General features: G+C 44.2%; 1 protein-coding gene across 3 annotated transcripts in view; it reads right to left on the reverse strand.

Annotated features, from left to right (window-relative positions):
* The window catches only part of NCALD (neurocalcin delta), a 146,668-nt gene that overhangs the window by 36,273 nt on the left and 83,091 nt on the right, over window positions 1–27,304 (reverse strand). Inside the window, exon 1 of one of the 3 annotated variants that reach the window (XM_087825314.1) lies at window positions 6,662–6,728. The exons of the other annotated variants lie outside the window; for them this stretch is intronic. The gene's annotated coding sequence lies outside the window, so the exon portion shown is untranslated. Of the gene's footprint in view, window positions 1–6,661; window positions 6,729–27,304 lie in introns of those variants that run through there. 3 annotated transcript variants of the gene reach the window in all.

Raw genomic sequence — 27,304 nt, forward strand, 5'->3', positions numbered from 1 at the left:
AGGCACTGTTATTTAATCTCTGCAAAAGCAGCTGAATTAATATCCCCACTAATATATTTCCTATTAGACCAGGAGTTTCTGGAAGCCTCTTTATTACTCCCACCCCATCACCAAGCCCACATAGAGAAAGTGCTCACCTCATATTTGTGGATGATTATACAAAGATATAGTTAATAAAAAATCCCTTTTGTTCTTATAAAATAATTTAATGACATCGTGTTATAAGAAGATAAAAGGATTAACTTATATGGAAAGCTCCAAAGTGATATCTGGCTTGGCTTCTAATGAGCTTAAGAAAAGGCAAGGGGAACATAACATTAATACATCAGTTTCTGAAAGTTGAAAATATTTCAAGACCAGGGGATTTTTATCAGATGACTGAAACACACAGAGATAAGATTAAGAGAATAAACCTTTGCTATGGTCATCCACAACTGTGTAAATTAGCGCTGGTCTGCACACACTGCTATGTGGGTAAGGTCTATTTTTAATTTTTAAAAAAAAGATGGAAAATATTTTCCCAACAACAGTACTGCAGCATGTCCCTAACATCAGCGCTTCTTGCCTGTGACTGTTAAGCACTGCTTTAGAATAGCTTCACTCTTACTAATGTGTCACCCTGGCCAACTGCTTAATGGCTGTAACCCTGTCTTCTCATCTCTACAACAGCAATGCATCCAACAAAAATTTATGGCTCGTATACTACATAGCAGTAGTATTCTAAGCATTCTACCCAAGGCAGACAGAAAAATGCCAATCAGGATAAATAAGGAAATTATGTGGAATATAAAAGGTAAGAAGTACTTATGGATAAAACGAAAACAAAGGAGGACAGGAGTACTGGTGGCAGCAATTTTAAATATGTGAGCACAATAGGTCTCCATGAGCAACGCTGTGGCCCAAGTTAGGGCAGTAGCAATGCAAGTGGCAAGCGGTGGTTCAATTCTGGGGATGTTTTGATGGTAAACAGGATTTTCTGACAGGTCGTATGTGAAATGTGAGAGGAAGGGACCAGTAAAGGATGACTCCAAGGTCTTTGGCTTGAGCCAAACTGGAAGAATCCATTGCCAACCAATGATATGGGAAGGTGTAGGTAGAGTAACTTTTGTCCCAAAGATCAAGAGTCCAATTTTTGGACATGCTGTATGTGATGGTTAATTTTATATGTCAATTTGACTGGGCCACAGGGTGCCCAGCTATCTGGTCAAAGATTATTCTGAGTATTCTGTGCTTTGGGGCAAAATTAACATCTGACTAGGTAGAAGAGGTAAAGCAGATTGCCCTCCCTGAAGTGTGTGGGCCTCATATAATCAGTTGAAGGCCTGAATACAAGCAGGCTGACACTCCCTAAGTGAAAGAGAATTCTTCCTGCTTCGCTGCCTTCAAACTGGAACATTGGCTTTTTTCTTGCCTTTAGGCTCAAACTGAAACATGGGCTCTTCTTGACCATCAGCTCTCCTGGTCCTCAGGCCTTTGGGTTCAGACTGGAACCCAAGTTGGGCCTCCAGTGTACTGATTTGCCTAGCAGATGTGGGACTTGCCAGTATCCATAATCTTTATAATAAATATATGCATACATATATACATACATATATCCTACTGGCTCTGTTTCTCTGGTGAGCCCTGACTAACTCATGGTGCTTGAGATGCCTACTAGATATTCAAGTGGACAGTCTAGTGGACAGTTGGATATGAGTCTGGAATTTGGGACTTAGTTTAGGGCTAGTAACATATATTTGGGAATCCCTGGCAAAGATGGTATTTTCAGCCAAAAGACTGGGTAGGATCATTGTGGGAATAAATATTGACAGAAAGGAAGAACTGTCACTGAGTCCTGGGTCCCTTCAATGTCTAAAGATCAGGGACTTTAGCCACAGAGACCGAGAAGGAGCAGCCATTGGGACAGGAGGATACCAAGGAAGTGTGTTGTCCTGAAGCCAAAGGGAAATAACATCAAGGGGGAGGAGTAATCCCGCCTATCAGATGCTGCCGATTAGTTGCTGCCATTGATAAATGTCATTGCATCCAGCAATGCAGTGGCCACTGGTGACCGTGACAAAGAAAAGTAGCATTGGAGAGGTGAGGCCAAAGCCCACTGGAGTGGGTTTAGGAGCTAAGGCGAGGAGGGAAGATGGAGACCATGAGTATGGGCTCTCTTTGGAAGAGCTTCGTTAAAAAGGAGTGCAAGAAGAAAGGACCCCAGTTGGCAGAGAAAGGGGGGTTCGAAGAAAGATGTTTTAAAATGGGAGAGCTAACAGCAGGTTACTAATACCATCAGCTGCCCTTTACGGAGCTCCTCACTGCACTGCTAGGTGCTCACACGTGGCAACCCATTCAATCCTCTAAATGGTTTTGCCGTGTAGGTATTAACACCTCTGCCTTTCATGCAAGGGAACAGATGTTAAGAGAAAGTGGGGAACTTTACAAAACCAAATCCGTAAGTGGCTGTGACAGAACTGAAACCCAAGTTGAAAGCAGGGACTCTTGACGACATTGCACTCGTTGCCTCTATAACAGAGCCGGCTACTCATAGAACCTACCTCCCGCAGGGAGATAAGACCTGCGATGGCACCGGGCAAATGTTAACTGTCAGGCCTCTCATCACAGCGTGCAGGACGCTCTGATCTTGCAGAGCAGTGTGCAAAGAGATTGGGATCCTTCTGGGTCCCAGCCTTCAGGAAGGAGGTGTCTAAAACGACATCCCTACAATCGCTTCTATACACAGCACTCCATGCAAACAGCACTTACATCACGTCCAGGAAGAACAACCAGGAGTGTGCGGCCTATTTTCAGATTGGGCAGCTCAGTGGGGAGCAGGCCCGCCCTTTCTCACCTACCACACTGGTGGGGATCCAAGGAGTTCCAGAAACACTCGCTGCTCCTGCAGCTGCTGCGTGAACCTGAGGGGGCGCTGTTCAGGAGGTGGGCTGCGGTGGGAAGAGGCTCCCTGCAGTCCTTGGCAATGAGAGCTCCTGGGGTCTCCGGCTATCGTCAAACCCCAACTGGTACAGAAATCCAATATGCCAAGATGAAATCAGGCTGCAGTATTACAGATGCCTTTTTAAAAATACATGATTTTTTTTCTCAGTGAAAAGTAAGTTGCTCCTGGAGTCTTTGTTTTGGCTCAGAATACAATTTCCTTCTAAAGCTGGATGGAAATTCCCTGCACCGAAGAGACCAGGGATGTATAGGTGGGGGAGGGGTGGGAACGAGGCGAGAAAGCTTCTTCCAAACCCAACCTTACTATGTGAGATGATGATCCTGACACCTCAACTCAGGAGACAGCAAAGGAGATGCCTCCCTCAGGTAGGACAGGGCGCCCGGGGAACAGCCATTTCAATTAGTGCCAGACTGGCTGGAAATGAGGATTACGACGTCATTTTCAACGAGAGCCCGAGGATAATTTGCTTAGCATATGGACTTACTACAGGAGACTTGGCGTCTTCCCTCTGCAATGCAGCATTCACCTCACTCAGGTTCAGTTCTTACAGAGCACATATCAAAGGCCCTTTCCATTCTCACCTAAGGATCGCCACGGAAAGGCCCTGCACAAGCCTCCTTCACAGTGGACACTGATCATGCACCCAGAAAATGCTAGTTAAGGTCCCTCCAGCCTCCCACCCCCAGCACACCTTATTCTCAGTCATTCTTAACTTTTAGGGAAAGCTTCTTTTTGCACAAAATAGCCCATATTGAGTGCATGCACAAAGGCGTTCTTTAAATTTTTTCAGAGGTCTGTCCGTCACCTCTGGGTTATGACTTAGGAGAAACACTAGAAGACTGGTCATCAGGAAAAAAATAAACAGTAAGTTCCATTTTAAATTGGAAACAATTGGACTTCATTTATAAGCTGAATTTTTTTTTCTTCATTAAAGAAATAATACATGCTCGCTGAAAATAAATTCAACCAATACAAAATGACATAAAGGGTAATGTGAAAAATATCTTACACTCTCATTCCTCCAAGATCATAATGAACAACTTGCTGTATATCCTTCCAGCTTTTTCTTTGCGTGTAACATGTATGTGTGAGAGATCCCTAACATGAACTGCTTGAAGTTGTGTGTGAAGTTTTGTATGCACATATGCATATGCATTTTAAAGGAAAAGGAACCATAACTTTCATCAGTTTTCAAAAAAGTTTAAAATAAATATTACTATATATGTAACAACATAAAGTATAACATATATATAACTACATATACATTCCTATTTAGTTTGCAAAAATCTAATCATAATCTACATATAATTCTGAAATTCATTTTCATCCATTTATGGGCATTTTTCTATTTTAGAAGTAATTTTTGTTGCTCCTGGTATTTTTTATTATCACTTAGTTTTTCCCCCTTTAAGTGCCAGAATCTGGGGCTTGGAGACAGAGAGGTCTGGATTGGACTCTGGGCTGGACCCCTTACAAGTTCTGTAAGTTTGGCAAGTTACTCAGATTTCTGAAGTCTCAGTTTTGTCATCTGTAAAACCAATTAGAATTATAATAGAATCATTGCAAGGCATAAATAGTAAAATGTATTTTAGGCAGTTGGCACATGCAACGACTGGCATAGAGTGAATATTCAATAAACACTAGTGCTTTTGTAGGTAGAATTCACTTGGTCCAAAATCCTATATATACCATCTGGAGAAGGCTTTTAAAATCAGGATTTAGGATGACAACCAAGTGGATTATTAAGAATAAAGCTGAAACCACAGTCTGGGATAAAATAGTACTATCCATTACTTAAGAGTAAGTCAGCAAGCAAATGATGATTTATACAGCTGTAAATGTTACACAGAATCAGGTGTCGGTCCTGACCAGCATGGAAGACAACTGCCATGGAGTGAGCTGATCAGGGCTCTCCCCTCTCTAGGATATGGAGAAGGCCACATCCTACACCATTCCAGGCTGGGGCTGGCCTTCCCATTCCGGGTTTTATTACTCAGGTCTCAGACTCTGCGTGCACAAATGCTGCAAGTTCAATGGAAGGGCAGAATTCCATTTCGTTTGCACGGCGCTGGTGCTCTGCCTCATTTATGAACACAGAGATGGCTTTGGTCTTCAGCAAGGCCTGCAGCTCTCTCCACTCCCAGTACCTCTGCCCTGCGGTGTCCACTCTACGTCTGGCCTGCCGGGCAGCCCAGGGCAAGGGCAGGCCTGGCGGAAGGCCCTGCCGTGGCCACTGCTTACCGGGCAGCAACTAAATTCCAGGCATGTGCTAAGCACTTTGCATGTTTTCTTTTCTAATCTCACAGCAATTCTGGAAGCTATCATCTCTGTTTTGCAGATACAGAACTTGAGGCTTAATGAAAACAAGGAAGCTGGGTAACGTCACAGACTTAGCAAGGGACAGAGTGGGAATCTGAATCTCTCTATTCCAGAGCCCGGGAGCCCACGGATGCTACCTCTAAGCTTTTGCCTCTGTGTGGTGGCCGCATGTGACACTTGCAAGGCTGGTGGAGAAGGAGAACACGTCAGTTTGGTGTCCACTGGAGGCTTCCCTTGGACGGAGCAGGTCTGAAGCACAACAGGCCTCCCCCTCGGAGGGGGTCTTTCTGCAGGGTGGCCCTTTCAAACTCAGTCCGCACCTGCGATCGGAGCTGGAATGAACTCCTTCAGCTTTGCAGGAAGACCAGTGAGAAAACCGATCAGAGAGGGTAAGTGAAGTTATCTGCCGCTGGCAGAATCACGGGCTGCAAAGATGCCCACATCCAAATCCCCGAAGCTTGTGAACATGTCACCTTGTACGGCAAATGAGACTGCAGCTGTAACTAAGAATCTTGAGAGAGAAGGTTCTCCTGGACTACCCAGGTGGGCCCGATGTTGTCACAAGGGCCCTGATAAGAGGGAGGCAGGAGCGTGAGAGTCAGAGGAGAAGATGTGGCAACAGAAGCAGAGGTCGGGTGATGCCGGTGCCTCTAGAAGCTGGAAAAGGCAAGGAAAACAGGTCCCTCCCCAGCGTCTCCAGAAAGGAACCCTGCCCCGCTGACCCATTTTAGGCTCTGAGAACTGGCAGAGAATAATAAATCTGTTGTTTCGGACACTAAATTTGTGGTGACTTGTTACAGCAACCATAGGAAACCAATGTCCATATCCCAAGTATCTTATAACAACACTGTTCATATTCAACTCAAAGTCCTAGACTCAATTTATTTAAATCTTAAGACAAATGTCTCTTGGTATTTCCAATAGTCCATTAGTGATGTTCTGATGGGCTCACTTCTCCCTCTTCATAAAGAAAATGAATTAAAAGATATCTGTTAACTTTTAAGTGAACATTGCACCGAATACTCCAGATATTTCCAAAACCTAAGAGAGGCCGGCATTTCCCCTCCCCCTGGGAGCTGAGTAGGCACACGATCCTCCAACTGACCCACAGCTTTACAGTCTGAGCCAGGCAGGCCTGATGGGAGGTGAATGCAAACTCTCATTTTTGCTGAGATACTTGTGAACATTTTCAACACCCAATACAAGAGCAACTTTCATCAGCTCAGCTGTAGGAAAGTTAAAAACTCTTCCTAGTTTTGATTCTAATAGATGACTTGGAGAGAAGCGTGTGTCTGTTTACATACATAAATTTAGAAGCGCTGTGAAATCTCAAACAAAATTAGCCACCAGGGAAGGGGGCAAAGCTCAGGTAACCTCATTAACCCGGGCGGAGCCACTTACATGCGCAGGACTCGGGATAACGCTGGCCAGCGGACTGAAGGGGGCGCAGCGGAGCAGCGACGGAAGACCCAGCAGCCCGGGAACAGAGTTCCAGCAACAGGAGCGAAGACCGTTGGCGGATCCACGAGGCTTTTGTTGTTCTTGTCGCTGAGAATGAAGAAGAGTCCTGTGGTTGGAAGGTTCCTAACATTATCACTGTTAATTGAATAATCCAGGAAACAGAGCCCAGACATGCATCCTTTGTGGCCCATACACTTCAGAGAGAAAGCTTTGGTTTTCGGGAAACCTGCTCTGTGTCCCTGTGCCCTCCAGCTGGACACTGCAATCACCCATGTCTCTGTGCAGAGGCTGGACAGCTTCGGAATCGCCAAAGAGCACCAGCTGGTTCTCTTGTATGAATTGTTTCTCCAACCAGCTGAACACGCCTGGCATTCCCGACTAACCCTCTTAAACAAAACCTCATCTAGAGCTGGCATTATAATCATTAGCCAAAAGTATTGTAATTATTATTTTTTATTTTCCCCGTTACCTACAATCTCTTTGTAAACAGGCTGCTTCTTACTCTGATAGTAACAATTTACATAGAAAAAATGATTTAAGATGCCAGATTTCCTATGCAAACGCCTTGCTGCCTTCCTGCAAAGAAGCAGGCTGGCAAATAGGTGCTACTTCTTTACCAGGAAAAAGTAAAGCGAGAGGAAGTGACTGGTCTGTGTGTGCCAGCTGTCATCTGGGACAGCAGGGACTCTCGACCCACTTGGCAAACAGCAGGAACTTCCAAGTCTCTTTTTCTCCCCCAGGGCACAGGGCAGAGTTAGCTACAGTCCAGCTCTCCCTAAAGGCCTGATTTCCAATAATTTTATTTTCAACACAGTGATCTGTTTAATCTAACACTAAATGTGGCTTAATCCTTATGCTGGTTGAAGACTGTTCATATAAATGTTTAAAAAAATAGATAAAATCTTTTGACTATGTTATAATTCAAGGTCAAGAAAATACGGTCACTATACATTTATACATTATCAAGTGTAAGTAATAAGGTTTAAATTGAATCCCCCAAATCGATGACAGCCTGCCTGCTATTAAAGCACTCTAGGTACTTCTTACCTGAGCCTAGAGACGAACTCGTTTCCTAAGCCCAGGCCTAGCTGTGTAAATGGAAACCCCTTTTCTAAGTTTCGTCTTTGTATCCCATGGAGACTGGTGAAAGACGACAAACGTGCTTACTCGGAGAAGGAAAGAGCTTAGTAGTCATGGACCCAGCTTGGATGCCATGGCTCTGATGGCCACGTGCTCTTGGGCCAGATTCAGCTTCTTTGGGCTTCGGTTTTCTCACCCAGTAATGAGGAATTAATACTAATTAACCTTAAAGGTGGGTAATGAGAAATGACTATTCCAGATGGCCATGGGGTATTTCTTGGGCAAAGTTAGAATGCTTCCATGATGAGCAAGGGGGTTTGAGTGGTTTGACTCTTAAACACTGCCAAGAGAGCCCCAATAATGATCCCTAAAGCGCCGGAGTGGAATGCAAGGAAACAGCCAACAGACTCGCTAATTACCATTAATAATGGTACTCTTCCCTCCTGCTCCTATCTGCCCTCTGGATAGCAACTTGGGAAAATGAACGGAAAAGAACACAGCACCTGGAAGATTCTTGGGCACACTCCTGCCACACCAGTGTTATCTTATTAGCAAACCATTTCCTGGAAACAGGTGTGCCCTGACTTAAAAAAAAAAAAGGGGGGACCCACAGTGAGAGAAATAACCAAACAAAGTGTTCTTTCATTTTTACAAGCTTCCTTGAAATAGCAGCTTCCCTTGTGCATAGTTCATTAACTTATTACCCTTGGGAAAAAAAAGAAAAGCATCCAGATGGAGATGTAACTCTGAAATGATCGTGTTAAGCAGCGGGGAAATGTGGTTTAATTTACAAAATCTTCACAGTAACTCGTGACATTTGAAGTGAGGTTTGCGCCCATGAAGCTAGAAAGAACTCTAAGAGGAAGAGACATATTTCGGTTGCAAGATACAATTTTCAGGCCCTGCCATCACCATCTCATGTCACAAGTGATGGAGACCATGGGCAGTGAGTCAGGGTGGAGGACTCATGGCCATGGATATGAGGTCTACCCGTGGCCTGTGGGCTCTGCCAGCCAGGCTCTCCCCTCCTTCATCTCCCACGGGGCCGGCCCGGAGGTCAGCCTCCTCTGAATAAGAACCGTTTAAAATCAACTCCCAACATATCCGTTATACCCTGAGTGCCAGCCAGGCCTTCTAAGGAAGGTGGAGGTAATGAGGCATGCCCCTGCCCCCTATCCTTGCCAACCGATGGTGACCAGCTATCCAAATCTAACAGCCCAGATCTTTTGGAAAATGTCCATAAATAGGAGTAGGGACTCATTTTAAAAAACAACTAGTTGTCAGGAGCAAGCCAGCTTTCAATTCACCAGCAGACTTCCTTCTGACAACTAGTTGCTTTTTATTAAGTTACCGAAAATAAGAGGCGAGGCACTCGTTCAGAGGTCTGAGTGATGGGACCACATCTGCCTGGTGAGCAAATCAGGGACAACTGGAGGAACCTTACCAGTCCTTGGACACAAAAGAAATCTTTTCGTAGGTGCTTAACTCCAGGGCTCGCTATGAACACTGAAAGAATACACGAAATAACAAACAAACCCATCAGCCTTCTAAAGGGGAGGCGGGAAGACCACCAGGAGGGGGTGGCGTCTGAGGAAGTGAGCAGAAAGTCAGGGCTACTGGTTTCTCAGCAGCAGAAGAGCAGAGATGCCTCCTTGGGCGAGGGCACAAGGACAGCATTTCCGAGGATTCCGCGTGCTGGGTTTGACCAACATATGGAGCCGGGAGCCAGCTGGACAGATGCCATTTTGGCAGCTCCGTCAAGAGGAAAAAGACTTTGCTGAATGAGCTGAATCTTACCTGCCCGAGAGGAATTCCCTAGCTTTACTATAAACTGTTGGGGGGGGGGGGGCGGTTTAGAAGCATTGGAAATGGGACAAAAGAGAGTGTCAAGGAGACTGCAGGATCTAACAAGAGAAAACGAGGCAGCAGACTCGACAGAGCAGACGTGAGAGAGGGAGACGAGAAAGAGGGCTACGCAGTGGCCAAGGGAAAGCGGCACAAGTGCTGCCATCCGCGATGGACTGTCCTGCAGAGAGGGCCCCAGCCGGCAGGAGGCAACGAGGAAGGTTCACTAAGCGTGTGGCCCAAGTCTCCCGGGGCCAGCGACAGCGTTAATAGGTAAGACGCTGTTCCAGCTTTACAAACAGACGTGCACGTAAAGCCTGTCTGCAATCTGAATGTTTGAGCTGAAGGTCAGGCAAACAAAAGTCAAACGGCCACAGCGTCCTTTGGGCTCCAGATACACCGCCCAAGGATCAGACGAGGGAGGGGACAACAGAGCCAACTCTAAGGCTGCGGACGCAGGAGCCAGTTAATGGGTACTTGCGGACGGAGCGATGTCACCTCGCGCTGCACCCGATTTATGGGAAGACGTGGGAAGGCGTAGGATGGGATTGCTTGTGGGATGCTATTTTTTATTTTATCGCCAAAGATGTTGTAAATACGGTCGTCACAATTTCGGTCGTGGTTTTCGATGTATGAATCACATGAAAGTCTGTGGGAGTCAGCTGAGCAGACAGCCAAATATTATAACACTCTTCCTGACATTTACTCTAATGGGTAAGATTTAAAGTCATAAAAGTAAAGACGATATAGAGTCCTCCTGTAAAAAAAATTCATCTTTCATACACTGCCTTTAGTTTTCCTGCAGTCACTGGGACAGGGTTCAGAAAATATGGACAATCCCCCCATTGGGACAAGCAGCAGCTGGGATATCTTTCAGGCTAGAGATTTCTTTCCTGCAAATCAAATCTAGAACTTTAACGTTCGCTGAGCATACTATGTTTTACATTAGTGTAAACTCAATTTTAAAAGGATGCTGTGTCTCTAATTAAACGCATTTATAGAAAGATATCCAAAAAAAACTAAAGCTCAGCGCAGATAAAAAGAACACACTGTCTTTAGTTTGGAGATCGTGGCTCCACTGAATTTAAATATTTATCATATAATTTTTATATCTGGATCTTAATGAGCAGCAACTTTTATGGCATCACTTCTGGAAACAATAAAAAATGACATATTTTGGAATGCTAGTTCCAGTTGGATATCCATCACAGGGCGCCATTTAAATAACAGTTGCTTTCATAAAAAAATAATGGCACATTCCTTTCTGAACTTAAACTTTCAAACACCTGCCATCAAAGAAGCAAACAGGAGAGCCTGGAGTCAGAGAGTTTAGACTCTTTCCAATTTCTTCATCAAAGCCCCCAAAGCAGGTGTTCTTTTCGAGTCCAAAGAGTAAGAAATGTTTGAGAAAATCCTTTTTTGTAATTTCCCAGGGAACACATGAGGAAAAATCGCTAAGCTCTCATTTCAAACGGTAGGGATTTGGATTGAGTTTAAACAACAGCTTATGCAAAAAGTCATAGCTCCAGTTCTCTCACGCTGAGAAATGACGGCTTTGGACAGGACACTAGAAACTCGGGTTAGAAAGACAAAGCTACGTGACATCAGCCAACCAATGGCAAAGTTACCTGATTGGCTGGAGAGAAAACTGAAGCATTATCTTAGTCCCACTAAACAATATTAATACCACCTGTATTGCTCTTAAATATCCAGTGAGTCAAGTAAGAGTCTGAGCCTCCTGAGCGCCCCCTACTGGGGATCGAGCCCGCAACCCGGGCATGTGCCCTGACCAGGGATCAAACCGTGACCTCCTGGCTCATAGGTCAACACTCAACCACTGAGCCACACCAGCCGGGCTTCCCCCTTGATTTTAAATTTTTTTTTTCTGGGGACCTCTGGCAGATAGACCTGCAAGCTCTATCATGACTAACTGGAATGAACATTACGGTTTATCAATCACGCATGTGCTTTTACACTAAACTTGGAAGTTACATAAGCTCTTTAGTGCACGTTTCCAATGTTGTGCACAAGGTACCTTCTAGAGTATTCCTTCAGCTATGATCTCATATAACATCCTGCATTCTTCATCTAAGCACTACGTGCTTATTTTCTCTGAGTGGATAAAGGTCCCTTTGTCAATAGCTATAGTCTTACTTCTGTGGTCCATGGTTTTAACTTGCATAACTTGCATTAACACTCTGAGTTTTTCCTCTTAACCCCTCTCTAACCAGGTAAGAGTTCCTCAGTCCAAGTCCCATATCCTTATGGGTTTCAAGGAGGAAAATAGAAAAAAGTTATAGTTTGGTAGCTATACAGGTATATCATCCCTTTCACACAGAAATCAGAAGATTGTGGGAAATTCACACTCGCAGAGAATAAAATCAGAATGTGGTGGAACTGAGTGCGGAAATGGTGATGTGGAGTTTGTTTAATGCCATCTATGACCTTTTGGCATCGCTAGCTCACGTTTCATTAAACTCAGGGGTAGATGGAATTCAAGGGGATTCAGGAAGTTGGATGGAAAAAATATATCTGTAGTTTCACTCACCTCAAACTGGAATTTTTTATTTCTTTTCATTAAAATGGAGGTCACAAACCACAGTACCTGTGATTCTGTTGCTGAGAAAAACTGCAGATATTCTCATATATACATTATAATCATTACAGACATCTTGAAATACCTTCTACCCTCATCACTACTTCAAATTATGGTACTATTTAATAAAGCACATGTCACAATTTTTAAAAAATTGGTTAATATATTTCAAAAAACGTGGTTTCCTTTGTAATCTTGCATATCTTATCTTATGCATTTAAAAAACAGCGTTCTGAGAAGAGTCTAGTGGCTTCACCAGGCTGCCAAAGAGGCCATGGCACCCAAAAGGTTAAAAATCCCTGAAACTACACAAACATTTAATAACGGGACAGGCAGATTTCTAGAGCAAATCGTGCTCTGCTAGTATCTTTTGAAGCTGAAACAAACTTGACCTTGAAGTCAGCACAGTCTCATTGTTGTAAATGGATGATTCTGATGAGAGTCATTTCCCCACCTATTCTGCCATAAGAAAAGACCTGTAGATTCTAAAGCACCTCTGCTATGGTAGCCTAGGTTGTTTTCTTCTAACGGTAAACTTTGTCACTCACATTTTGCCATCAACACTGAATTATTCTCAGATTTCATACCACTGAAATCCAGTCTATTTTATAAGAGCACTGAATACAATCATTTTATAACCTTACTTTAAAACATCACGGAGCATCCAGAAAGCTACTTGGAAAAGTATAATGCTAATTCTTTGAGTAAAAAAAAAAAGTAAACATCAAAGTACCCCACCAAAGACAGTGCTTTTTAAATAACAGTACTCCTGGTCCTATCCATGCTCATTTGAAATGTTGTAGATCAATTAGCATATTTCTATGGGTATTAAGAATATGACCTCTGAGTTATAATTATGAGATAAATTAAATGATGAGAAGATGTTTCAGTAGATGTGCCTTGAGTATAAGCACATTAGACTTTTTGGAAAATCCTCCATGGAGACTCTGATAAAAAATAGACATATCTAATGCCAGCAAATTAAATGAATATTCAGTCATTGAAAGCTACTGAGAAATTATTGATGCACCCGCAATTATTCACTTATCACTGAAGCTAAATATTGTTCAAAATGCTCATTTCCAGAGTAAAGTAAATGCAATCGGAATTCAGAAACTAATAAAGAACATCAAAAATAAGAACAATATATTCTTGCATTAAATTGAGATATAGGTGACATACCATAAAATATATTTTTTCATATACATAGTTAAACTATTATTTTCTATTCATCAAAACAGTAGGTATATTACGGGTGCTGCTCTTAAATATGCCTTTTTCTCCCTGTCAAATTTGTGTGATTTAGAAACCTGTTATACATCTAGGCTTTGATTAACTTCAATACCAGAGGTTTTCTATGAATTAGAAGCCACACAACGATCCAACTCGTCTACAATGATAGAAAATTCAAAATTACTAAACTTGGGAAGAAAATGAACTACGATAAGGAGAATAAACCCATCTGCATTTTATCACATTATAGGAGTAAAGAAATAAATGGCCTTCCTAATCAGTTATCCAATTACTCACTCAAGACCTGGAGCAAATTTTCAGTGACTCTTTATACCTGTGTTCAAATTAAAGTAGACCTGCCAATGATAATTCAGTTTTAGGACTGCTGTTTCCTCTAAAGGGATTATTCCCATTTTTAAATATAAAAACAGCTTATGTGGCTCCTTCGTGACCCTCCAACGGTACTCTCTTCACAGCTGAATTTTCAAGAGGAAGATGCTGGAAGCGTGCACTCTGCTCCCACAGCCGAAAATCGGCCGCTCGCACAGAGGCGCGGCTCCCGCCGGCTTCCCCGCGCGGCCCAGGTTATCTCCGCCGGACGGGGAGCCGCTGACAGTCTCCCCTGGCGCTTCCAGAACACCCCACTCCCCAGAAAAGCCCGGCTTCTGCTTCAGAGCGAACGCTGCAGGCGAGACAGAAACCCAGCTCCGAGCCGGAGGAGCGGCCAAGTTAGCAACGTCTCGCCACGGGGCTCGGGCTGCGACCCGAAGCCGCGCAGAGGGCGCTCCGGGGCTCCGGGGAGGCTCGGCTCCCGCCGCACCATCCCTGCCTCTCAAGACTGTCAAGTTGGCAAGTGCCGAGCAAGAAAGGCGACTGGGCTGTAACCTCCTTCCAGAGCGCGACTCCGCGCGGACCCAGATTCCAGACTCTGCACGCGGTCTGCAGCCAGAAGCGCTTCCCGGTCCCCCCGGGGCAGCAGGAGCTGCTCGTGCAAAGTTGCGGGAGGTGAGAGCGCAGGGAGCCCCGCAGTGATCTACAAAACGCCTGTCTGTGCGCGAAGGAAGCGAATTACCTCTCAGGGCGGCAGCGCGGGATTTAACAGCCCATGCTCGCAGCCCCTGGCAGCGGCGGCGGGAGCCCGGCGGCAGCACAGCCCCGGCGGCGGCGGGAGCGGCGGCGGGAGCCCGGCGGCAGCACAGCCCCGGCGGCGGGAGCAGCGGCGGGAGCGGCGGCGGGAGCCCGGCGGCAGCCAGCATCCACCAGCTTCTCACAGGCCTCTGACTGTGTGGACTCAGCCGCAGACTCTGCCTCCGGCTGACGTCAAAGCCCCTGTCACATGGCCAGAGGGAAGCCAAGAGAGCATTGGTTGTCGTGGCAACCACAGAACAGCTCTGAAATGATTTCAATAGGTCATCTGTCACTGATGTGCGTGCGTGTGTGAGTGTGTGCGCGCACACTCGCGCACACTCACACACGCACCCTGCACCCGTCACGGACAGCTCCCGCGGCCCCCACGTGGTGACTCAAGAGTGCCTCCAACTTTCCTCCTTGGGAAGACTCGGGCGTCTGCTCTGGGTCGTTATTTGCGGGGAACTGCGTGCCACGCTGACGTTCCCCTTGGTCTCCCTGTTACCAGCATGGAGCCTGTGTCTCTATAGAACAGAAGGAAAGAAACTGAAAAATTCTGGGGGTAGTTTTCTGAGCTAATTAAATCTATTTGGAAGCAAAGGGATAAAAGCAGAAGCTCAAGGAGAGTTGGAAAAAAAAAAATTTTTAACACTATATGAGGACCCAATCGCTGTACTGAGCCATGCTGGTGATGGAGAGAGAAACAAGAAATGGGGGGTGCTGGCCCAGAGTCAGACGAGAAAATCTGATCATCCTGACACCACCTAGGACGGGAAATGGGGTGAGACGGCTTCACAATTCCTGCATGTAAAGCGTCTATGCAAGAATGAAGGCCAAAGAGTTTCAAACCAGTGCTACTTTAAAACAACCTTGACAGCATGTTCATAACTTTTTTGGACCTTTGCTTTGGGGTCACCACACAGGTTCCAAATCCTCGCCTCCTAAGTGCTCTCATCCATACCCCTTTGGGGCTCAGCCCTGGATGTTTTCTAACTCCAGCTTCACTTCCTTTAGGACCAGCTAGCTTACTTCTAGCACCACGCGCATGCTTATTTCTCCGTATAACAGAAAGCCAGTTAAACAAAATGGAATAAAATCCCCAGGAAGGTGCTCTGAAAAATATATACAAAAAAACACATACTCCCTCAAAGGGCACAGGGGAGCCAAGGCAGGGTTGAGGAGGTCCCTCTGAAAACCCTAAGCCCCTTCCCATGCTAGCGTTACCAGGATTCCTATCCTGGAAGCTTTTTAAAGAAACGAGTCTCTCTCGGTGTTGCAAAATATAAATGGAAACTAAGCCAGCTGGGCAGATTACATTTTTGTCCCTCTAAAAGAATACAATTTCTTCCAGTCAGAAATTGCTTCTTGAACAATAGACTAATGTCCAAACTGTTTGGCCGCAGAATCTTCCCGGTGCACCTTCCTCTCGCTTTACTTCTGTCCCAGCTCCACTGGGGAGGAAAACGTAGTTTCATTGGAAAAGTTATTTTCCTGATGTTATCAGCTGTAGCGGCCCTAAAGCAAAACCCAACTGTGATGTTTCCCCTTTAATTTCAGATGAAGGACAACAGGGAGTTGACCTGTTTGCACAGGGACAATTGGCTCATTGAATTCAACGTCTATCTAAATGGGTCAGGACGTCTCACTGGGGGGCAGATTTCAGTAACGGTCGCAATTCACAAACTTGCAATTTGTTCCAATTAGAGTTCTGATTTTTTTGTTCCCCGATGCAATCCTAGGAAGGAGGGGGATGGGATAGAGCGGAGAGAGCATCTCCTTCTAGGCTTTCAGGGCCCCACGTCCCTGAGCCGCCTGCTCCATCACCTCTGACTGCAGCCCCCTGGCTGCCTGGACGCGGCCTCTCCCCGCAGACGGCCCCCGAGTGAAACTGCAGTACCGCCCTCCGCCAGTAGGGGATGTCCTTGAAACCAGAAGCTCTCACTTTGAAAAATTCCTGAAATTCATGGCTTTAATAAGTTTAACATTTAGCAAAAACTAACACTTTTAAGTTTTTCCTATTATTGTTAAGATTAAATAACCAGTGGACTGACCTTCCATACGCAAAGTGGACGCAAGCTTCCAACCTGCCATCGCGTACTTTCCTTTGCAAACTACAGAGGATTAGAGATTCTTCTAACAGCTGAGGAAGCTACCGGTCTCCTGCAGGGTTGAAATCGTCATGGGGGTCTCTTCGGAGCTCAGGTTCCTATCGGTTTGGCTCATTAATCCCAACATAGCTTGAAAATATCACAGGAAATACACACTAGGGCCTTTTCCAATTACAGCCCACAACATTGAAGGAATATGTGTCACTTTGCTTTTTAAATGACAACTCACTTTTTTAGGTGAAAATGATTCATTGAATTTAAAAATACCCATTCAAAAATACTGTCTGCACCACAGCTTTGACTTGCTGTCTGAATGTCAAGGCTGCGTATTATTAGTCTGACCACTTTGCCGGAAATAACTGGTAAATGCCACTAGACCAGTCTGACTCGGGTTCACACACCTGAACTAACAGGTGGTTTGGGTCATAAGCAGATGACTATAATCAGCCTTTTATTTGATGTTTCTACGTAGAAATGTTTCTGTGTCCCTGACCTAACATAGGGGGAAGGCTGTGGACATATTTTTTGGAGGCACCGGGTTCAGATCTCATCTGGGCAAGTTACTTGTCCTCTGAGTTTCCGTGCCTGCGGGCCAGGGTTGTTGTGAGGATTATAAAGTTAATGTATTCTGAAATTCTCACAGCCTGCACAGGTAGGTGGCTCAATGTGGATGTCATTTCTTGCTTATCTGTCTGATTCTGATAAGTCTTAAAACAACTTCAGGGAAAGAATGGAGTCTCACTCATCTCCACAACTCTACAGTTAGGACACGGTCTGGAACATAAGTGCTCCATAAATGTTGAGTGACTCGAATATTGGGAAATAAACGCTGAGCAACAGAAAGAAATGGTTCTTGTGTCTTCCTAGTAACAGAGAAGAGAAAGCCTTCCCTCAGCCCCCATCCCCCCAAAAATGCAAAGGAAGAAAAAAGGAAAACCAAAAAAATTTCGATCACAAAATTTTCTAGCAATGGGTGAGTCCGAGTCAATTTACCAAGGAAATCAAACTTATCTCTACTAAATCATCAATAGTTATTATGAGTGTACGTAAGTTATATGCTGATGTATTTTATGGCTATTGCTGTTGACGTTGGGTTCTTTCACGTTAATTGAGCACTTACTATATGTGGAGCATTGTTCTAAATACCTCAGACATATGAAATCTTTGACTGTAATACCTTATGTGGCAGGTACCAATCTTTTTCACATTTCACAACGGGAGAAACTTAAGCATAGAAAGATTTAGTAACTTGCCTACCTTGTGCCTGGCAGAGCAGGACCTACACCCCGGAAACCTGGTTCCATATATTTTTGGAAGTAATTTACATTTTATATATTTTAGAAAGACTTGAATTATTTCTTATGTTTATTTTATACTTGAGGGTTGTTTTTAATTTCTTATGAGGAGGAGAAAGCCAACTTATCTTTTCTGCATCTGGGAACTGTAATTATCTTTATCTAGCTTAGGCCTAAGGAGTGATACGGCAAGAAAAATCTAATCAGGACGAATTGAATCAGGGAAACGGGCAAAGTAAAGTAGTGAACATATCCTGAATAAAACTGTGCCCAAATTATTAGTCTTAACTGAAGCAAATATTTAGATTGCACAGGCTTGGGTAACTTCTGTTTCCCACTATGATAGAGTTTCATATGTTCAAATCAATACTCTCACTGAGATAATAATAGCTGGATTTTTTTTTTTTTTTAATGGTTGGAAGGCTTGATAGAGTAGCAAAGGCAGAAAAATCTTTAAGTGCCAAGATCTCAGATAAAAGGAAAATATATTGATGTTAGCCCAACATTCCTCACATTACCTCTGCTTTTCTCCTCAAATTATTGGATAATTCTTAAGTGGTGTGGGGCTTGTGGCATTCTCAGAGACTGGAGAGACAAAAAATGGAGTAAAAATATTCAAAGCTTCCAGGAATGTAGGGATAAAAATTCTTTTTTTTTTCAAAGGAATCACAGAGCAGAAGTAACCCCAGCATCCCAAACAGTTTTTCCCTTGGAGCATCTGCCAGTTCCTAAGGGGTGTTCTGTAAGAGAATTAGAAGTAAAGCATAAAAATACATCAAAGACGATAAAAACATAAAGAGAGAGTTTGGGAGTCTGAAAAAAGCAATATAAGGGCTCCCCGTGGTGATGGAAATGCTCTGTGTCTTGACTGTGTCACTGTAAGTACCCTGGTTGTAATACTGAATTACAGTTTTGCAAAATGTTACCTTTAGGGGAAAGTGTAATATGCGTTTTCTCTGTGTTGTTTCCTCAATGGCATGTGAATCTCTATATATCTCAAAATAAAAGTTTAGTTAAAAATTTTTGAATGAAGGTGACATGAGACATTTTCAGTCAAAAAATGAGGGATTTGTTCCAACAGAATTCTACCAAATTTCTAAAGCACTGTTTAGGCAGAAGAAAATGATCCCAGATGAAAGGGATTCAGAAAGGGCAAATATATAGATAAATCTAAATGAATACCGATTTTATAAAATGATAATGTTTTGTGGGGTTTAAAATATGGGTAGACCCAAAATATAGGGCAACATTAGCACAAAACATAAGAGAAAATGGATAGAATTCAAGTGTCCTAAGGTTCTTGTATCCTTGTAAAAGTACTAATTAATAACAGTCTCTCCTAAGGTGAGGGCACACAATGTAATCCTTGCAGTATCCACCAAGACAATAGGGAAATGATGTGTAGCCAATAAACTAATAGAGAAGGAAATAATTTTTTAAATTATGTGATTCCCAAAAGAAGCAAGAAAGGAGGAAAAAGGGGGGAAAGGGAAGGGTAAATGTGAAGGAATAGTAAGATGCGAGATTTCATTTCAAACGTCAATAATTACCATAACATAGGGACTGACTAAATAGCCCAATTAAAAGGTAAACATTAGATTGTATTAATATGCAAGGTATAGCTCTTCACTGCATTCAAGAGACACACTTGGAAACTGGGGGCACAGAAAGGCTAAAAGTAAACAGATGGGAAGCGATATGCAAACTACCTGGCGAGAGCTGGTATAACGCTATTACTACCAAGAAGTAGCATTTGATGGCAAGATAAGAAAAGATGCTACTAGAGATACAGAGGAGGGCTTCTCGATCACCTTTCTAAATATGCATGCACCTAGCAAAATATCATCAAGATAAATAGAAAGCTTCACAAGAGTGGCATTGATTTAATATATGTCTCTCTGTAACTTATAGAACAAATAGCAAAAAAAGAAGTAGAGACACAGAATATTTCAATGACAAAATTACCCAACCTGATGTAATTACCATATGAAAAATGATGATGTAAACAATTGCAAAAGACATATTTTTTCTTAAATGTATTTAACAATACTGATTACCTGCTGGGCCGTAGGAGTGTCTCAACACATTATAAATAATTAAAATCACAAGCATGCTCTTTTGTATGGTGTAGAACAACACTAGAAATCAATATTAAAAAGACAAACAGAAAAATCCCTAAATGGAAACTAAGCAATACACGCTAAATAACCCAGGCATTAAAAAGATTTCCATTGCAATTTAGAAATATTTTAACTGAACGACAAAAATATAATGTGTCAAAACGTGCATGCACCTAAAGCACTATTTAATGAACACGCACACGCGTGTTAAACACACGCACACCGAGGTTCCCCTTTGACATGACACTTTGAGGAGCTCCATGGACGGGTTCCCCAGTGAAACAAGCATAACTGATGAAAAACATTTTTAAAATATCATATAAAGTCTCTGAAACTTGTCCTTAGGGCATACGGCCCAATGAAGAAACATTTCTTTAAAAAAAAACAAACATACTAAAACTTGGGAAGAACACTGCGAGTCAGTGGCACCTGAATCTGACCCACTGCGCCCCAGCCCTCAGCTCAGCTCACAGGAGCTTCATTCCCGAAAGGCCTGGCCGGTAAGGCTGGGCCCTCGGCCGAGGGCTCGGGAGCCACGGGGAAGGCAGGCCCCGGCCTCTCCACGCTGCTGGTAAATCCCCGGGGAGTACAGCCACCAGGAGAAAGGGAGAGAAAGTTCTATCTCACTTAAGGCACGACTGTTCTACGTCAAATCTATTCCCCAAATGTTTCCGCCGTCACAGAAAAATTGGGAACTTCGTACAAGTGAGACGTCACATGTTAAATACGCTAATAGACTGTCACGAAATCCCCAGGAGTCCCTGCAGCAGGAGGCGCACTGCCTTCCAAAGCACCGCAGGGGAGGCAGAGAAAGCAGCCCCTCACCTCCCTGAGCCACTAAATTAGCAGCCTCTGCCTGATATTTGGAAAATGCCCATTCAAAGACCTTTCAAAGTCTTTCTGGACGAAATCACCCAAGGAATCAAGGCGGCCTCTCCTTTCACCCTGCCGGCCCTTTCACAGGCTGACGGGACATACACCCTTTTCTCTAAGACAGGATTTCCCACACGAATCTGAGGCTGCCGCTTTGTAGGAAAATGGCCCATGAGTCATCTCTTTATAGTTGATCTCCCCTACAAAAGGAACGCGGCAAAATGTCCCTTTTCCAACAGCAACATCCAGTATAATTAGAGCAAATATTGTAATAGGATCTTTGTTTTTGCTGTTTTGTAAGACTGTTGCAGAGCCATCGCTGTCTCTGTGTGACACTGCCACCGCTGCGTATGTGTAACCCTAACCTCCGCCCATCCTCCGGGGTCCTATCCCTTCCTGCCGCCAAGGGAAAAAGAAACAGGCCCGAGGAGTCTGGGTGCTTTCCTTGTGCCCGTATCAGAAGGGCAACTCCTACAAACAAGCAGGGAGGGTGAACCCCGAAATTCATCTCCAGCTCAAAGTCATGCGCCTTGTTGAGTTTCTGTGCGAAATGCTGGCATCAAGGATTCTTGCTGTGTTATAATGTAAAGAATATAAACTTTGGAGTTGGGTACACTCGGATTTAAATGTGGGCTCCCCAAATGTGACTTTTCATCTCTGTGACTTTGGACAATTGATTTTTCACCTCTCTGAGCCTGGATTTTATTACCTTGCAGGGTGATTTTAAGGAGTGCTGCTCAATTTAGTAGTGCATCTGGTGCAGTGAAAGAGACAGAACTAACTAAGCTTCACCATTAGGAAGAGTAATTCAGAAATGTGCTTCCTAAAAAATGAATTTATTTTAATGTGATTTTCTGTTTTCATTGAATTCCTTAGCAAGTAAATTATAATTGCTCTTTTTATCAGGAGAACTATAAATTTATATTTTCATTGCCTACATTTCCATTTAATACCAGTCAAAAGCACAGCACAGAATTATATTTACCCTATTAAATTATTTCTTTTATAAAACAGGGAAATAGAACATTAGTTCATTAATTTGCTGATATTAACTTCTCTTCTAAAAAAACCCATCCTTAAAAAAGCACATACCACGTGCTCTAAGAACTGCAAATGCCCAGTTATTTTTAATGCAAAACCTTTTCCACAGTAACCCTTCACAGATTTCTATGAAACATATTTTCTAACCCTGTCCAAGGTGTACATCTTGCTTCAGTAAAATCAAATGTATATAAATCCTAATGTAGAAAAAAAAATTAATTAGGACCTTTAAGGTACAACTACCTCCTGTGGTGAATACAAAATACAATTTAAATTACAAAAAAATAAATGATTTCTTACAGCTTTTCAGAAAGACAATTGACAGAAGGAGGTGGCCATAGTCCTGACCACTGTTCTGATAGACTGCTGATTTCAGTTGCTGTTTGGGTGATGCGACAGGTAGACTAGTGCTCTCCTTCCCCACCGCCCCCCCCTCCTGAGATGGTATTTTGCATGTCAAAGGTGAATTAAGGTCGTCAATCAGCTGATCTTAAAATGGGGAGCTTATGCTGATGAGCCCAAAGTAATCGAAAGGGTTCTTAAAAGTGGGAGAGGGAGGCAGAAAGATGGAAGCAGGTCGTCTTCCAGGCAAGGTGGCAGTGTGGGCAGATGAGATCCTCGCCTCCTCCCTCAACCACATCAAAATTACAACTAAACTACAGAGGACCCGTCATTGAGAGCCTCCTGAAATCTAGCTGAACAGAACTCCTATAACTAAGGATATAAAGAAGAAGCCACATCGAGACTGGTAGGAGGGGTGGAAACAACGAACAGCCTGGTCCCACACCCACATGTGGCAGCTAAAAATCGGGAGGGATATCTCGGCTCGAAAGGCACCAGGGACCTACGGCAGGACTCAATCATGTGGCGTCAGGGCAAGAGCTGGAGTGGCAGGTTTCTGCCAGACAAAACAGCTGGCAGAGGGCATTGTTCCTTTTCTGAGACCCCCGTGTCCTGGACAGAGCTAGCAGGCAGCCCCATGTCAGAGTCTCCACCAACCTGGCTCAAACTGTTCCCCCAGCCCTGCTGATTCCCCGACACCCCACCCCACATAATTTACAGGCCCACCCAAGCTGTTTCCGGTGGCTTTTCCATATGAATGGCCTGTCCTGGCGCATGCTTCAGACTTTCCTAAAATCTCTCAAAGCAGCATCTGGCCCCAGTTGATGGCATTTGTCACAGCAGTCTGAATGGACTAAGATGGAAGTGGACCCTCTCCTAGAGCTTGCAGAAGGGAACACAGCCCTGACCACACTTTGAGTATAGCCTAGGGAGACCCATTCAGATTTTTGACCTCCAGAAATGTTAGATGATAAATTTGTGTTGTTTTAAGTCATTGAGATTGGGATAATTTGTTATAGCAGCAACTGGAAACTAACACAGGTTGTGTTACTGTTTTTGTCTTCTTAGCAAAACTTTACAGAGGAAATACAGATGAATTCAGCCTCAAGGAGCTGGCAGGACAGAGTAGGAAAGAAACCAAGTATCCCTGGAGATGCACAGCAAAGTGTGACAGAGCCTCAGGGAAGGGTGGTATCCCTCCCAGCTGGAAGCAAGCCCACTATTGAAAGACTACTGCAGTGTCTTCACAGTAGGCCTCCCAGAACGCAAAGTGCTGCCCTGGTTGACCTCTGGTAGCTCTACCAAGTTCTCTGATTCTGGAATTTCTATTTACAAAAAGATTTCAATTGCAATAACAATATTCTCAAGAATGGCCTGATTACGGCTCAGGCCAGAGAACATGCTAAACAGCAAGCAAGAAAGAAACCAAGGGACCATGCCGCTCTCTTGCTATCATCTGCAATTAAGATCTGACCCAGCACTGCAGGAAAGGGCGTCTTCTCAGACTGGCTGGAACAGGATGGTTCATACCCAAAGCTATGCTGGAGGTACGTCCTATCAAACCTGCCTTCAAGCTATTTTAATTTCCTGTAATCGTATCTGTGGAAAGCCATAATATTTTTTATATTGGTATCTCAACCAAAGAACCAAAATGTAATTTCTCTCTGAAGGGGCTCTGTGACCGCTCAGCATCGTATCAATCATTTCTCTTTTTGCCCAGCCAGCTCGAGTGGGCTTCCCATCACTTGAAAGCAAATGAGCTCTAAGACAAACACAATCGGCGCATCTTGGTGCTTCACTAAATTAGTGTCATTGATTCCTCAGAACTGGGAAAGACCTTGGAGGTTACCTAGCTCAGTTCATTAGTCCGTCCATCCATCCATCCATCCATCCATCCATCCATCCATCCATCCATCCACTCATTTACTCACTTAAAAATCTTCAGTGAGTACCTACTGTGTACTCACTTAGGTCAGACACTTAGGAACACTTAGGACTTGGCCTCATGGAGTTTGTAGTTATTGAAAAATTACAACATTAAATAAATAGCGAGTGATATAGAAGGAGCGCTGCCCGGTGTCAGCCCGGGAGGGCCTAACTCAGTCTGAGATCTCAGAGGAAAGCTCCCTGGAGACATGACCCTTGAGTGAAGAAGGAGGAGCAGTGAGCCAGCTGGGGAGGTGGGAAATGAGCGGAGCGGAGAAAACAGTGGGTTTAAAACCTCAGAGAGGAGAAGCAGCAGGGATTGTGAGAGAGGGGCCAGGGCGGCAGAATCCTAAGAATAAGTGGCACTGGATGCACGAGGCCGCCGTCGGCAGCCTGCGGAGGGTTTTGTAAACCAGTCTAACGAGGCAGGCGAGCCGCCTGCTCAAGCGCGAACAGCTAGCAGGTGGCAGGTTGGACCCTACTCACCTGAGCTCTAACATAAAGACCAATTCATATTTTTAAAGTGATGTTCCTTTAAAAGTTCTTTTCTGATTCCAAAGGTAACACAAGCTGATTACAGAGCAAACACATCTCCTTTGGCACAAAGCCCACGATGCAAATGGCCCCAGGTGTGCATGACATGCAGCGTCACGTGACCACCCTCGGCAAATCCGTTCTCCCAGGCGCTAGGCATCCTTAGAATGCCGGTGATTATAGGATTGGTCCGGCTGAGCCATAGAAAAGTCTCAGGATTAGGGTTCATGGAAAATCTGTCCGTTACACAAAGGACCCCGTGCCCTTCCCCGGGTGTCAGCTGCTTGCTGTTTTTACTGCATAAAACTGCAGACCTGAAGGTCATCTAGGGATTATACTCGGAAAAGTATCTCTGAAAAATTCTATTTGCCCATCCCCTGTTCTCTTTATGGCTTGGTCTTCAGAAAGTTTCGAACCATTTTCAAATCAGAAGATGGTGTTTTCATCACTCAACCACAGAAGCCATTTAGGATGTCGCTGCCTCTCTCCCCACTGCGGGCAGATCCAACCCCTCGTCACACCCAGCCTGGGCCCGCGTGCTAAGGAGGCGAGGGCCGGAGTGGGAGCCTGTTCTCCCTCCTGGGCAGGGGCCCTGCAGGCCCAATGGAGCCCACATTTCCCTCCAGTTAGTCCGTGGCAAGCAGACAAGTCCTGGGACTCCTGGAGCCGATAAAGCACCTGATTAAAATGCCATCCTCTCCACAGTTAATTGGCAGACCATTTTTTTAAGAGTTCATGCCTTAGAATTTGTTCTTTCCGGATTGTCATTTTATTTTCCCGCCACCCGCATGAAAAGAAAGTCTCTTTTGCCTGTCCTTGCGGTTCCCAAGCCAAATAATAATCATGGTTTCAGCCTCTTTCCTTGGGTTTCTGACAGCATAAATAATGCAGGTGCACAGAAATAAAATACAGCTCCAAAAAAAAAGTAAAGAGACTGAAGTGATAGAAAGATGCATTTGACTGTCCAGCTGCCAGGAGGGCACTGCGACAGCGAGGGTTTCGGAACAATAGGCCCACAGAGAGGCGGCTGAGAGCGTCCCATTCAGCCGCAGGCCGCCTGAAAGCCGCATTGTTCCCGGCAGGTCGGCTGGAAGACCCCTCCCGTGAATGCAGCTTTCGGGGGAGGCGCTAAGCCATCCGTTTTTAAGACACCCCGACACCAGAAATTGCAAGCATGATTCGGTTCCCAGGGGTGACAGTAGAGCCTCACAGGTGTGAGATAATGAGGCCCCGAGAGCAGCAGCTTCTCCGGGGACAGCTGGGCGGGCTGCAGGGCCCGGGGAGGGGTCTCACAGGAGGACTTTGCCCTGGGAGCCTTCAGGAGTATACTCTCCAAAATGCCAACCGATGAGACATTAGGGAGTGAAATGCTCAAAAATCAAAATTCACCATTCCCTTATCCTATGCAAAACCTCTCCCCCATTTTTTTTTTTGACTCGGGCTCTCTTCTACACTTTAATTTGAAAGAAAAAAATAAATATAGTTACAGCAATCATGTTTGGTAAGATTCCTTTTTGGCTTGTTTTGCACAGGACACTGGGCTGCTGCTTCGGGTGAAGTCGCTCATAGCCCCACATGGTAAATAACATTACTGCAGACAGGAGAGAGCTGGGTTTTAGCAGCGCGACCATCACTTGTCTGAGACGCCTGATTTAATTTGTGACGTTAGATGGTTTGTGCGAGAGCTGGCATCAAATCAGAAGCTAAAGATTTTAGAAGGGAGAAAAGATTTTCCCTTTCCTCGCCACTCGACGTGGGCTAATGACCACCTTCTACAAGCCTTCAAGGCCTCCACGTTTACCCTTTTCAGTTGCTACGGAAATTCCTGCGTGGCCCTGATTGCCGAGGGTTCAGAATCTAGCAACATACAAACATCTTTATACGTTTACTTTTTTTCTTTAAGTTGTTTACTTGGGGAAAAGGCTAATGAGAGTGAGTCATAAGTATGAAGATTGTTGTGCCTGCTGACACTTCTCTTCAGACCTTTAAATAAACTACTTTTTTTATTGCCGCTAGCAAGAATCGAATGTACTATTTCTCCGTGGGCATGTCAGCACTGCGTCAGATATATATGTATATACACATATTTATAATACTAGCAACCATATGTATTATTTATTGATTTTTCTTAGTTTAATAAGTGCCAAACAACAACCTGTCATCACTTCGATTTTTATTTCTTAACCTGCTGGAGAGGTTGAACATTTCTTCACAGGTTTGTTTTCCATTTGTATTTCATATGTATTTCATATGTTTGTTTGCCATTTGCATTTCCTAAATCGTATTTAGGACCTCTGCTCCTTTATTCACAGAGGCCCAGATCTCAATTCTAGAGATCACTTAGCTTTAACACTGTAAAGCCAGGGACTCTGACTCTTCTGTTCAGTTTGTATTCACAGCGTTGAGCAGCACCTGGCCCATGGCAAGTGCTCAGAATGTATTTGCTCAATGAATGAATGAAT

Source organism: Miniopterus natalensis, chromosome 16 (assembly GCF_054644295.1).
Source record: "Miniopterus natalensis isolate mMinNat1 chromosome 16, mMinNat1.hap1, whole genome shotgun sequence".
Taxonomy (NCBI): Eukaryota; Metazoa; Chordata; class Mammalia; order Chiroptera; family Miniopteridae; genus Miniopterus; species Miniopterus natalensis.